At 40.0% G+C, this 15,212-nt stretch overlaps 1 pseudogene; it reads left to right on the top strand.

Annotated features, from left to right (window-relative positions):
• The first annotated feature begins 13,745 nt into the window (after window positions 1-13,745).
• On the top strand, window positions 13,746-14,429 carry LOC127561432 (GTP-binding nuclear protein Ran-like; annotated as a pseudogene).
• Window positions 14,430-15,212: the final 783 nt, after the last annotated feature.

Below are 15,212 nucleotides of genomic sequence, written 5' to 3' on the forward strand. Positions count from 1 at the left end.
TTTAAAACAACTTATCATCCTTCTCTGCTCCACATGTCCGGGGGCTGTCAGCCTCTGGCCAAATGCCATTGGGATGGATGTCACAAGCTTCAGTGTCAAAATATAATTAACATTTAAAAGCCCCTCCTCCCCGCTAGTCTTCCCATGCTAGTCAGTCCCCAACTGACGGAGTACGGAGAAGCACAACTCTCAGCGCTCCTGAGCAAGGTCAGGTGACAGGCAGAGGAAGCTCAGCTGGCAAGGAGGTATTTTCAAAAGGGAAAAGGATGGGGATAAGGAACAGATCGACTTTACTAAGGTTTGTTGGGGCAATCTAAGACTATCCTTCGATCATCCCCAGAGAGATGGCCTTTGCTCAAGAAAGTCTCATCCCCCCTTGTCCATTCTTCTGCCCACCACCTAGCCATCTCCTCTCCATCTTTCAAGCCCACCTCCCCCATGAAGCTTTTGACTCTATGGCTTCCTTCACTCACAGAACATGGCTCCCACAGCCATGTATTCCTCATTCAGGACTCCTCAATTACCTGATTTCCTTATTTAGTGTAACTCTTCATGAGAGACAACTTTGGAATCAGAAAGACCTCCCTTTAAGTTTCACCTCTGACCCTATCTGGGCTGGGGTATCTAAGTTTTCTTAGGCAACTTTTTAAGACTGAAATGCAAAGTATACTAAGCTATGTTGGTAGAGAAAATTTCCCCCTACCAGGAATTCCCAACACTAAGGAAAGGAAAGTAAGTCAATATGATACTGGGGATGGACCAGAGTAACTCTCTTCAAAGAACCTGGATTCAAATTCTACCTCTGGCACTTACGGCTATATGATTTTGCCAAGCCATTTCAAATGTAGAACAGGTCTAGCCCCAGTGCCTGGTACATAATGGTAGGTACTTAATAAATGCTTATGGGTTAGTTGATTAAGGAAGACTAGCTAGCCTCTGAAATCTTTTCTAGCTCTAGATCTTAGATTCTATTCTCTTTATGTGAAATCTTTTCTAGCTCTAGATCTTAGATTCTATTCTCTTTATGTGTTTGTGCATAATATTGGGAAAAAAAGCATAAATTAGAGAATCTGGATTGGTTTCCAATTACCTTTATATTATTGGGCAAGCATTTTAACCTTTCTAAGATTTATTTTGTCCATTCGTAAAATGGGAATGATAATTGTACACATATGTTTCTGTTGAGTCATTTCAGTAGTGTTTAATTCTCCATAACCCTTTGGGGAGATTTCTTGGAAAAGAGAATATAGTGTTTTGCCATTTCTTTCTCCAATTCATTTGACAGATGAGGAAACTAAGGCAAGCAGGGTGAAGTGATTTGCCCAAAGTCACACAGTTATTGGTAAGAGTCTGAGGCTGGATTTGAAGTTGGGTCCTCCTAGATTCGAACCACCCGACTGCTCTAATAGTACATATACCACTTAATATTCTAGGACAAAATGCAGAGCTGAAATTGCTTTGGAACCAAAAATCTTTAAATAAATATAATTTATCATCATTATTTCTAATTTCCCTCACTATAATTTAGGGTCAAAAATCATGTTAGTGGGGCAGCTAGATAGTGCAGCGGATTGAGCACCAATCCTGGAGTCAGGAGGACCTGCATTCAAATCCAACCTCAGCCACCTAACACTTCTTAACAATATGACCCTGGGCAAGTCACTAATCCAACTGTCTCACACAAAAAAAAAATCATATGTTAAAAGCTGAATGCGTGATGGAAAAATTAATTAACTGGAAGTTAGCGATATATGGTCTCCAACATTAGCTAATTATATGGCCTTGAACAAGCTACTCCCAGGCTATAGACTTCAATTTACTCCTTTGAAAAATGAAAAAATGGAAACAGACCCTTCAAGTATTCTCCCACTATATTGGTATCGAGGGACAAAGTAGCCATGATTAATATTTGCTTGGGAATTTGGGGAATTATGATGAAGTTGATTTAGCAGTTAATCACCTATCATCTTTATAAAATTCTTAACATTACATGGATTCAAAGTAGCAAAAGGACCATCTCCTTCATTTTATAGACAGGGAAACTGATACCCAGGGAGATGGTGATTTACCCAAGCCTGGACGTCCAGGATGACTCAAACTCCATCAGCCTTTGTACTGTGTCTCAGATGCCTGAAAAGCTAGAGAAAACTCCAAGAGTGTTCTCCAGCCTGCCTAAGGCTGCCTCTGAAGGGCTTATGAAGAAGCTCAGACAACTGATCAGAAAAAAGTGGAAGCTAACCCGCACCATGCATTTGCCTGGCTGGCTACAGCAGGGACTGGAACTGTGATCATGGAGAAATAGCAATCCATTAGACTGAAGCTTACACAGAGAAACCCATCGGTGCTCCCTTTTGGAGCCTAAGGGAAGGGGGTAGAAGGGCACAGAGCAGAGAGAGGCTGAAAGATTTGGGGAGGAAAGGAAGCCAAAATCTGGCAGAATTTCAAGAACTCTACTCTGTGAAAATTCCTGAGAAAGTAAGGAGATTCTGGAGCCGATCCAAAGGGACAGACCCTAAGTGGCTTTGATTTTGAAGCAAGCTGGCCCCAGGGGCTGAGGGCAAGCTCGCCTCTCTAGCCAATCCTACATGCCTCAGTCAGAAAGAGAAATCTGATCCCAGTGGGGTGGGCAACTATTCTTTGCCTTGTTATTTTTACAAACACTACCCCTTACCACCACTTCATTCTATTCCTACCTCTCCTCCCAGTTCTTCTCCCACTCCTCCATTGCCTCTTCTCTGTTTTCTCCTCCTCTACCACCATTTTCCTTTCTACAGCTTCCTCTTCTTCCTCCTCCACCATCTTCTCATCTTCACTTCCTCAGTTCTCCTTTTCTTCTACTTCCTCCCACTTTGCTCTCTTCCCTCTCCATTTCCTCCAAAAGGATCACATCATCACATAGTATCCTTTGAAGATTCATGAAGTTCCATTGATTCAATTGCATTTTTAATTGCTAATGGGGAAAAGGGAATGGGAGAGAGGTGAAGGGAAAAAGCTCTAATTCAGTCGGCCAACAAGCATTTATTTATTACACAACTATTAGGCACTAGTGTTGGGGATGACAAGAGAATCAAAACAGTTCCTAACTTCAGGAAGTTCACATTCCAACTGATCAAACCAAATAGTAAGAGAATTATTAACAAGCTATAATGGACTATTATTAATTACTCATGCAATTAAAAGTAGAAGGCTTCCCCTGGCCAGTGGGAGCAAATTTCAAAGATGGCAGTAGTCTACAATTCAGAGTTATATTGACTATTGCCAGAAGAAAATTAATATTAAAAAGAATTTGAGGGATTTTTGGTTTCATTAAAAATGCTACATGGCCTGAATTGTTAACAAAGGACTAGATGACCTCTAAGCTTATAGAATGAGGAATGACTAAACAAATTGTGGTTTGATTATGATGGAATATTACAGAATCATGATAAGCAAGAGGCAGCTAGGTGGGGCCAAAATACATAGAGTACCAGGCCTGGGGTCAGGAAGAGAATTCCAATTTTGCCCCAAGTACTTATTAACTAAGTTATGCTGAACAAGTTGTTAATTTTTTTAAATAATAATGATAGATTTTTATATTCAAAATACATGCAAATATAATTTTCAGCATTCACTCTTTTATTAAAGCCTTTTATTTTCAAAACATATGCATAGATAATTTTCAACATTCACCCTTGCAAAACCTTGTGTTCCAAATTTTTTTTTCTCTCTCCCTTTCTCCCACCCTCTCCCCTAGAGAGCAAATAATCCAATATGTGTTAAACATGTACAATTATTTTATACCTATTTTCACATTTATCATGCTGCACAAGAAAAATCAGAACTAAAAGGGAAAAAAATGAGAAAGAAAACAAAAATCAAGCAAACAACAACAAAAAAAGGTGAAAATACTATGCTGTGATCCATACTCAGTCCCCACAGTTCTCTCTTGATGCAGATGGTTCTCTCCATCACAAGTCTATTGGAATTGAGCTGAATCACCTCATTGTTGAAAAGAGCCTCATCCCCCATCAATTGGAGAATGGCTGGGTAAATTGTGGTATATGAACGTTATGGAATACTATTGTTCTATAAGAAATGACCAGCAGGATGAATACAGAGAGGCTTGGAGAGACTTACATGAACTGATGCTAAGTGAAATGAGCAGAACCAGGAGATCATTATACATTTCGACAACGATACTGTATGAGGATGTATTCTGATGGAAGTGGATTTCTTTGACAAAGAGACCTAACTGAGTTTCAATTGATAAATGATGGACAGAACCAGCTACACCCAAAGAAAGAACACTGGGAAATGAATGTAAACTGTTTGCATTTTTGTTTTTCTTCCCAGGTTATTTATACCTTCTGAATTCAATTCTCCCTGTGCAACAAGAGAACTGTTCGGTTCTGCACACATATATTGTATCTAGGACATACTGCAACATATTTAACATATATAAGACTGTTTGCCATCTAGGGGAGGGGATGGAGGGACAGAGGGGAAAAATCGGAACAGAAGTGAGTGCAAGAGATAATGTTGTAAAAAAAATTACCCAGGCATGGGTTCTGTCAATAAAAAGTTATTATAAAAAAAAAAAAGAAAAGAGTCTCATCCATTAGAGTTAATCATCACATAATCTTGTTGTTGCTATGTATAATGTTCTCTTGGTTCTACTCAACTTCACTTAGCATCAGTTCATATAAGTCTCTCCAGGATTTTCTGAAATCATCCTGCTGATTGTTTCTTATATTCCATAACATTTATATGTTATAACTTATTCAGCCATTCCCCAACTGATGGGCAACCATCCAGTTTCCACTGAACAAGTTATTTAATCCCTATTTGCCTCAGTTTCTTTATCTATAAAGCAGGGAAAACAACCGTCCCTATCTCATGCTAGAACCCTGAGAACCAGAGTTCTCATGAGCATCAATTGTAAAGACCATAATTGTAAAGTACTTAGCATAGTGCCTGGAACATTAAATATTATTATCATCATCATTATTATTACTATTTTAAAGCACTTTGCAAACTAATGCAGGGCACTACTGTTTCAAGCATCACTTCGTGTAATTGAAGTAAGTACAACTAGTAAAAAACAATACATACAATGAGGGCAACAATTTAAAAGGAAATAAGTTGTTTTATAAATATAATTAACCAAGTTTAGTCACAGAGAAGAAATGAGAAAATGTACCTCCCTCCCTTGATCATAACAGCAGGTGTCTATTGCTTATGTTATCAGACATAGGTGATGCATTAATTAATATGATAAAACTTTTTTTAAGTATTATATAGTTTCCAAAAGGTAACCTGGTTCCCTCTTTTTCATCTACTCAGTTTGGGGCCTAGGTTATTATCTATTTAAGTAATAAAATACATATTAATGAGAAAATCACAGACTGAGAATTGAAAGGGACCTCCACAGCCACAGAGCCAGAACAACAGCCAACTGAATATCTTAGCCTGGTCAATAAACATACATACACTTGGGTTTACGTGAATTGTTAGAGCAAACTTTTTTTACTATTTGTAAATCTCATTTAGTAGAAGGCTGTGAGTGAACCTTCACATAATCAGCACAATGAATTCTGCAGACAGGAGAACCTGGGAAATGTTACAATCAAAAGGAAATTTTTTTAACTAAATCTCTCCACATCAGTGGCCATCCTTCACAACACTAGAAAATACCTTTGGAAAACACATGTCACCCTGTTTTATATTTTGCTTGATATTAATAGATGATTGCCAAAGAGAGTTATCTCTGTTGTTGCATCTGTCAAGGAATCTCATATGATCTTGACATGTGCATGGGAGGCACCTTCTTAGAAGAGTCTTTAATGCAGCCTTTGGAATCAGATGCTTTTTATGGTCAACAAACAATAAACATAGTGGGATTTGTATTTTCTGCCTATCTTAGTCATTTTTATGACTGAAAAGATGTGGTCTCCTGCAAAATGTCATTTTTAAAAGCCTGACTATCCACTTTCCACATTTTAATAATAATAAGTGATGTTTGAGAAACAGTGTGAGGCGGCGGCTTGAGGGATGATATCAAGAAAATCTGGCTTCAGGTCTTGCATCTGACGCATGCTCAAGTCAGTGTATCTGGGTTCCAAGAAATTCTCTTAGACTGTCCTATGGACAAGGGATGTTATAATCCTCATTTTGCAAATGGGAAAACTGAGACTCAGAGAGGTTAAGGATCTTGCTCAGTGTGAGCAGCTAATATGTGTCAGAGATGTTGTTGTTCAGTTGTGCCCATTTGGGGTTTTCTTGGCAAAGATACTGGAGTGATTTGCCATTTCCTTTTCCAGCTCATTTTACAAATGAAGAAACTGAGGCAAACCAGGTTAAGTGACTTGCCCAAAGTCACACAGCAGGTAAGCGATGGCTTTTCTCAGCTCTGCCTCACTCAAATCCAATTCACAACCAAATTCTCTTCGATAATTGAGGGAGGAACAACAATCTGTCTGAGGCTACATTTGAACTTAGGAAAATGAGTCTTCCTGATCTGGGCCCAGCACTCTGTGCTATAGCACCACTTAGAAAGGAGAATTTAGTCTGATATTCTTAACATCAAGTTTAGGACACTTTCCACTTAGCCCTGCCTCTTATTTCATCACTGTCTCTCCATTTTCATCAGTAATAACCTTGATAGATGGGTCGATCATCCTCATAAAGATTTTGGAGGGATGAGAAAGTCGGCATATGGATCAGTAGCTATTGATGCTCTCTCAATAGTCTTTTTGTGGATTTTTTTTCTAAATCATTCAGAATCTTATGCTTTTTCAGATATTTTGAAAATTAATCCCTCGGAGAACCCTTGCTTCCATTACAAACCTCTTCTGTATCCTTAGTCTGACATAACTGTTCTTTCTCATTTTTTTCTGTAAAACTCTGTGAAAATGCCTGTGTTCACTTAATGAGTGCCATTTCCATTTTCTCATTCAAGATATTGGGGATTGACAGGTTAAAACTCCAAGTGTGGTCCAAATACATAACATGGACCTTTTCTCTCAGTGATGTGTATGTGAGTGTTCACAGAAGCATCTCATCTCCCTGCCCTACCCCCTCCATCAACTAGATAGTAAATTCCTAGAGAGTAGCTGGGTAAGTCAGTTAACCTGGTTTGCTTCAGTTTCCTAATCTATAAAATGAGCTGGAGAAGGAAGTAGAGTGAAAACTACTCCAGTATCTTTCCCAAGAAAGCCCCAAATGTTGTCATGAAAAGTCACACAAAACTGAGCAACCCCAGGAATCTACATAGGCCTTTTTTTTTAAAATCCAAGAATATAGTAAATTCCCAAAAGGTAGGGTATAATAGAGACTTTTTATTGACTGAGGAGTGGGGAGCTCATAGCAGACACTGAATACAGATTTACAGAATACAGCTTGCCTCCCTTTCCAATAGAAAGGAGGGATATATCCACAAATTAAAAACAAAAATATATATAAGTAACATTTTTAAAATATCATGTTCAATCTTAATGAAATTAGTCATTGGGCTTTATCTATTGGAGATTGGAAAGAGTCCCAGAGTATAATCTTAGGAGCCTTAAGGGGAGTAAATCAAGAACTGCAGAACCATTCAGAAGCTACACACATAACCAACAGGGATAAAAGATAAAAAACTGTAAATAAATCCTGAGAGAGAGCAAAAGGATTAGAATTAGGGATCTGTTGATGACTGAGGGCTAAAAAAAAAAAGTGGGGGTCTAGCAAATGAGATCAAGTTACTGAGGGCAAGAAGCTAGTGGTTAGTAGCTGGAGTTTAAAAGTCAGGATTAGGAATTAGGGACTAGGGATCAGGGCTAGAAGAAACTGAAGGTCAGTGCTTGAGACTAGATAACAGAATTAGAAGGAGATTAGGGTGTGAAAATTATCTCTAGGAAATAGGAGCTGGATAGCAGCCCAGCTAGATTTAGGAAAGCAGTACTGGAATTTAAAGGGTCAGGGCTTAAGGAGAGTAAGGGAGCTAGGGGCTGGATGAAGGCTTGTGAAGGACACAAGATCAGGAGGAGAATTTAGACTCTCTGGGGTCTGGGACCAATCAGGTTGAATTCTGAGAGGGATACTCTCCAGAAATGCCTGATAAGTAGCTAATGCAGCTAGGCCAATGGTGTCTGGTTGCAGAGAGGGGAAAAAACCTACAGAGAGGAGAATGTATCAGTCAGCACAATCCAAATGCCCCTGTTACCTCCCTTTCTGATCAGAGAAGGAAATGGAGAAAGCATGGAATGTTGGTTAGAGACCTGGACTTGGAGACCATTAGACCCACATTCAAACAAATGAACAGTCACATTCTGTCAGAGCTAGAAGGGATCGCAGAGTTAGATATCTAATCCAACACCCTCAGCTTCTAGAGAAAATTGAGACCCCCAGAGAGAGGAAATACCTCGGCCAAGTTCACAATGATAGGTTAGGCTCCTCTCAATTCCCAGTCAGGGAACCAAATGATGAGGTTAATGAGATTAGATTCAGGGATCCAAATGATGAGATTAGGGTTCCTGGTAGTCATGGGGTTAAATAATGAGGTTAGTGGTAGGTTCGGGGTTCAGGGAAGCAAATGAAGAAGTTTGGCTCCCCTAAATCCCCTTAGGATTCGGTGCATGGATAGGAAGTTTTGGAAACCCTCTTTCTGGTGGCACAGAGATCCTCTGTAAAAGAATTTAGGAACCCAAAAAGCTAGACAGGCAAAAGAAGTTTATTGTTGGCATTGGGAAGTCAGCCTTTACTATGCATGAGTAGAAAGACTGAATTCCTTGATGGCAAGGTCCTGACAGAGAAGTAAAGTTTCTAGCAGAGAAATCCTGACAGAGAGGTATAAAGTCTTGTTAGGGAAATAGGTGAGAAAGAGATAAAGAGAGGGTAACGCTGAAACAGAATATCATTCCAGCAGGCAGAGGGTTGCTGCTATGCCAGGAAGAGAGAGAGAGAGGTTCTTGGCATGGCATATTAGGTCCTCTGCAAGGACTGAGCCCCAAGTTGGGTCATTTTATAATTGAAGCCTTGGCTATAAGCTGGGGGTTAGTCTTGGTGGGGGCTGGGTGCAGTTTGAGCTGGAATCAGAATAGGGAATCTTGGAGTTGAATGAGTGTCTCCCAACTAATCTCCACCTCAATGGGAAGCTTAATCAGTAGTGAGTGATGCCTTCTCTCAGGATAACAGAATGAAGCTGTTTATCCTGTTTCCCTCGATAGGGGTCTTTTACAGAAGCCAGAATTCAAGGAGACTTTCTCCTTGAAGGAGTCCCCCCCACTTCAGTTTCAGGTTCCCCTCATTATTAGAAGGACTTTGATTTAGAAGAAAAAACTTATTAAAAGGACTAAGTAGCCTAGGGCAATCATGGGATCTCACTTTATTAAGATAGCTCTCCAGAGCTGTTCTTGGAAGGTAGATCACCAGTATGATGAGACACCCCTCTCCCTACCTTCTCCCCCTCCCCCCAATCTTACCCAAAATATCTCTCCCACTATCTAGCACTGTGTCTGAAATTCTATCTTTATATGGTCATTCCTTTGGATCTTAAAGTCTCCCCTTATTAGCAGATCCCTCAATACAAGGAAAAATCCTAAAGCTCCATCTCTTCATTTGGCCTGCGTTCCTTATGTATCAGATCTTTTCAATAGCTAGCTGAGAAAATGGGGAAACAGAGTGCTTTCCTGAGAGGAGTGTAGGGGCCTAGAAAAGGAAAGAGGACCCCAAAAAGGAAAAGTGGGAGATATAAGTTTGGAAAGTATTAGCCCAGTATATATTACATATATATATATGTCTCCCCCCTCCCCACAAATCACTCCTGCCTCAAGGGAGTCAGGGTGGGACATGATCTGGCCCAGAGGCAGGGGGATAAGGGAATGAACCCCAAGGCAACTGGGTTCAAGAGCTCAGGGCACTTCTGTGTTGGCTGTGCCTGGTGGGACTAAGACTGGAAACCAAAAGCCAGGCTCTCTGCTTTCTAGTACCAAGCCCCTGGGCAGCGCTGAGCCCCAAAGGAATAAGGCTGGGAAAAGAAAAAATAAAAATAAAAGGAGCAAGTCGGGGAGAGTTGGCCAAAATTGCCAAGGACAGATCACCAGCTCCTTCCAGTGGCCAAGCCTGCTCATTGCACCAACGCCAGGGACTCCAGGAGTCCGAGTCGGCCGACCCCGGCCAGGGGTAAGTCCTCCCCCCGAGATGACACCGAGCTTTAGAAGCTTGCTGAGGCAAGGAAGCTGGAGTAGCTCCTTGGTTCTCAGTACAAGCCATAAAGAAAGGGGCCTAGCTCTCTCCTGAGAGAGAGGCGTCCAGATGGAAAGGTTTGTTTTCCACCTGAACAGATTTCAGGAGGAGGAAGCAGTGGGGGAGTGGGTTGGGGGGAGGGGAACGAGAAGGAAAGGGGTCTATTTCAAGGCTGTTTCCCATCCTCCTCCCCCTCAGAGTCGTGCCTGGGGCCTGGCTCACCTGCTCTGCTGTGGGGAGGAGGGATGGGGAGAGGTACTGCCTTCCTTTGACGGCCTCCCCCAAATGTAGCAGAATCAAAGTCAGAGGCATGGGATGCAAATGAGAAGCTGGGGAAAAACCTGAGACAGGGAAAGGAGGCAGGGAGAGAGAAAGACAGAAGGGGAGGAGAAGGCAGAGAAACTACCTTCAGAATTAGAACTGGAAGAGAAAAGAAAGGGAGAGGAGGCGACTAGAAGGAAGGGAGGAAGAGAAGAGAGTGGAAGGGGACAGGGGGAAGAGGGGAGGGGAGAGGAGAAAATCTTAAGATTTTGAGTTAGGAAAGAGGGGCAAAAGAGCAATAGACTGGAAAGGAGCTTGGGAGAAAGATCTTAATATTCAGCACTGGAAGAGGGGAGAGGAGAGGGCATAGGAAGAAAAAGGGAAAAGGAACAAGAGAAAGTTGTATAGGAGAGAGAAGAGAAACTTGGGGAGGAGAGGAAAGAAGAAATTCCTATCCTCCCTAAGCCTGGCTGTGAGTTCCATGAACGTCTTATCTTATCCAAAGAAAGTTAGAAGAGGGATAATGCACAGAATAAGATGCTAGCTGCTTGAGACAAGCTAATGGGCAATATTAGAACATACCTGGTTATGAACTAGGGAATAAAAATAGAAGCAGGGAGTGTAGGATGTAACTAAGTACTGGTACTTGTATTATTCCCCACTCATGTCCCTGCTGCATACAGACTTATTCAAGTCACACACACACACACACACACACACACACACACACACACACTCGCCCTTCTAAAGAAAAATACCACTGCATTTTCCAAGGTTTTAGTTCCTACTTGATCTGCCCCCAAACTCAGAGAATGAGATTAGACTCTGCCACTTCATAACTGCTCTAAAAGATTTTCAGTTCTGCTCAGCAGACATTTTATGGGTAGCTGGTTAGCTCAGACTACTAGGTCTGAAGTCAGGAAGACCTGAATTCAAATGTGACCTCAGACAGTTATGAGCTGTGTGAACCACGGCAAGTCACTTAACTCTGTTTTCCTCAATCCATTGGAGAAAGAAATGGCAAACCGGTCCAATGTCTTCTCCTATATCTTTATCTATATCTATCTATCCCAGGGACAATATTGACATGCTATGGTCGATGAGGTTGAGAAGAGTCAGACATGATTTTATAATAACAAGAGACATTTTATTAAATAACATCAATGTGCAAGACCCTCAGCTATTATACATTTATATTGTAGAATCCTCCCTGAAATGTTCACACTGCCTCATTATCCTCATCATCTACTCTTTTCAACTCATTTTTCACAGCAAGTGCTCATTGTCCTCTCTCCTCATCCATACAAACACAAATGCATACTCACAGCCTCATTCTCATATAATGATCCCGTGTGTTCTAAGCTCCCTCCATCCCTTTCTTCTAGCTCCCCCCAAACCTCTCAGTGTGCTTATCTATTGCAGAATACAAAAAATAAAAATTATTCCTATCTCAGTATCATCATCCTACATCACTCATCATTTTTTCTTGTCCCAGAAGAATCTATTTCAGCTCTTCACTGTGAAGGTTAATTTCCTTGCTTCTATCTCTCATCCTTCTCATCTCTTCCAACCTTTTGCTCAAGTAGTCATCCCTTCTTTCTCACACATGCCCAAGCTTCTCTCCTTAAAAAAAAAAAGTCTCCCTTTCACCCTTTTATCATATAGTTACCATCCCATTTCTTTTCTTTCCTTCCCAAATGAACTTCTCAAGAAAAGTGTCCTCCAAATCTAAAATATGGAAAATGCTATCCACATCCAGAGAAAGAACTATGAGGTCTAATTGCAACTTGAAGCATATTATTTTCATTTTATTGTTTTTTTTCTTTCTTGTGGTTTTTCTCTTTTGTTCTGAGTCATGTTCACTTCATCACTAATGTAGAAATACATTTAATGTGATTGTACAAGTATTACCTATATTAGATTGCTTGCTCTCCTGGGCAGTGGGAAGGAGAGGGAGGGAGAAAAAAATGGAAATAAAAATCTTATAAAAGTAAATGTCAAAAATTAATAAATATTTTTTAAAAAGAAAAAATAATGAAAAAGTCCTTACGGGTAGCTAGGTGGAGCAGTGGCCCTAGAAGAAAAAAAGAAAAGAAAAGAAAAGAAAAAGATGTCCTCATAGCACTTCAAGGTGGGGCAGTGGATAGAACACGGGCCCTGGACCTGAGTTCAAATTCAACAAATTCAGCTTTATATACTTACTGTGTGACCTCAGGTAAGTACTTCATCCCAACTGCCTCTATTTAAAAAAAAAAAATTGTTTACATACACACACAAAGTTTGAGTAACAGAAAAGCCAATGAAAGGATTGCAAAGCAAGTAGATCACAGGTTTAAAGCTGGAAGAGACCTTCTAGGCCATTAACTTCAACCCCCTCATTTTGTAAATGAGGAAGTTTAAGTACAGAGAGGATGAGAGACTTTGCCTCTACTCATTTAATCCCTATTTGTCCCTTAAAGCCCAATTTAAATACCACACCCCTATTTTAGGAAGCATCTCCTGATCCCTCCACTTGGTGGAAAATCAAACTTCGATCACTTTTGACCTGTACCTCAGCACTATATGCACATATATACAGATACAGCTACATACACACAGGAGGCCATATCTTATCCAAACTTTGTTCTATCAACACTTAGCTCAGTGCTTTGCATACAGTAATACATATTCATCACAATGAATTGAATTCTTTTTTTAAAATAGTATTTTATTCTACCAAATATATGTAAAAGATAGTTTGCAACATTCATTTTTTTTAAACTTTGTGTTCCAAACTTCCTTTTCTTCCTCTCCTGCTCCTCTTCATCCCCAAAACAGCAACAATCTGATATAGGTTAAATATGTGCAGTATTTATATATATATAAACATATATATATTTCCATATTTGTCATGTTATATAAGAAAAATCAGATCAAAAGGGAAAAAAGCATGAGGAAGAAAAAACAAGCAAATAACAACAACAACAGCAAAAGACAGAAATACTATGTATGCTTTGATACATATTCAATCTTCATAGTTCTCTCTCTGGATATGGATGGCATTTTCCATCCTAAGTCTATAGAAATTGTCATGAATCACCACATTGTTGAAAAGAGTCAAGTCCATCCTAGTTGGTCACATCATTTTTGAACTGTATACAATGTTCTCTTGGTTCTGCTCACTTCACTCAGCATGAGTTCATATAAGTTTTTCCAGACTTGTCTAAAATCAGCATACTCGGCCCATGCTAGTGGTGGTGGTACAGAGACTGAGCATAAGAGCACGGTAAAGAACCATCACGATGGCTGCCCAAGGAGAAGCCCAAGTGCGTTCAAACTTGTATTAGTTGGTGGTGGAGGTACTGGAAAAACCACATTTGTAAAATGTCACTTGACTGGTGAATTTGAGAAGAAGTATGTAGCCACCTTGGGCATTGAAGTCCATCCTCTCGTGTTCCATACTAGCAGAGGTCCTATTAAATTCAACGTATGGGATACAGCCGGCCAAGAGAAATTTGGTGGTCTGAGAGATGGTTATTACCTCCAAGCTCAATGTGCCATTATAATGTTTGATGTAATATCAAGAGTTACTTACAAGAATGTACCTAACTGGCGTAGAGATCTGGTACGAGTATGTGAAAATATCTCTCTAGTGTTGTGTGGCAACAAAGTGGATATTAAGGACAGAAAAGTCAAGGCGAAATCAATTGTCTTCCACAAGAAGAAGAATCTCCAGTACTATGATATTTCAGCCAAAAGTAACTACAACTTTGAGAAGCCCTTCCTTCGGCTTGCTAGAAAACTTCTTGGCGACCCAACTTGGAGTTTGTTGCCATGCCTGTTCTTGCACCTCCAGATGTTGTCACGGACCCAGCACTGGCAGCACAGTATGAGCAGGACTTACAGATGCTCAGACAACTGCGCTCCCTGATGAAGATGATGACCTGTCAGGGAATGAAGCTAGAGTCAGAGGTCTGGTTTTATAAGCAACTGTCCTGTGATGTCAGTGGTGTAGCGTGTTTGCCACTTTATTATATAGCTGAGCAGAGCATGTGCTTAATCTTTGGGATGCTGAAGGAGATGAATGGGCTTCGGAGTGAATTTGGCAGTTTAAAAAATATAATTCATATTTTGGACCTGCATATTTAGCTGTTTTGGACCACAATTACGTCCCCTTGAGTTTCAAATATAAGACTGCTGCGGTCCCATCACAATATTCAGTGGTGAATCTTGTTTGTTACTGTCATTCCCGTTCCTTTTTTCGTTTAGATCATAATAAAGTTGTATTTCAAATATCTAAGCAAGTGAGCTTTATCCCTTGTTTACAATAAGCATTTTAAAACCTGTTTTGTGAGGTCTGTGGTAGATGTATACCATGTTACTATTTAAATGGTCTTCACATTTTTATGACTAGTTGTTTTTAAAACATATTTCAGACATCAGTAAAATAACATCTGAGTCGTACATTTCACAAATTAAAGATAGGGGCTGGGCAGGTTGAAACTTTGTGCTACTATTAGATGGTCACAACTTGGTAATAAAGTTTAAGGGTGTGAGTATAATTTAGACAGTTAAAACTTGAGTTTTCACACTAGCTGAATGTAGTGTACCTAAGGTGACTTGTGGAAGAAGGGGAAAGTTGAAGAATAAAATAATCACATAAGTGTTGTACATTTTCCCTGTGTATGAATTGTCAATAGAATAGAATTTGAATTTATGTGGATTGAGTATCAATTGAATGCAGCTTTTAAAAAATTATATTACTTAAC

The sequence above is a fragment of the Antechinus flavipes genome, chromosome 4 (genome assembly GCF_016432865.1).
Source record: "Antechinus flavipes isolate AdamAnt ecotype Samford, QLD, Australia chromosome 4, AdamAnt_v2, whole genome shotgun sequence".
In the NCBI taxonomy this organism is placed as follows: Eukaryota; Metazoa; Chordata; class Mammalia; order Dasyuromorphia; family Dasyuridae; genus Antechinus; species Antechinus flavipes.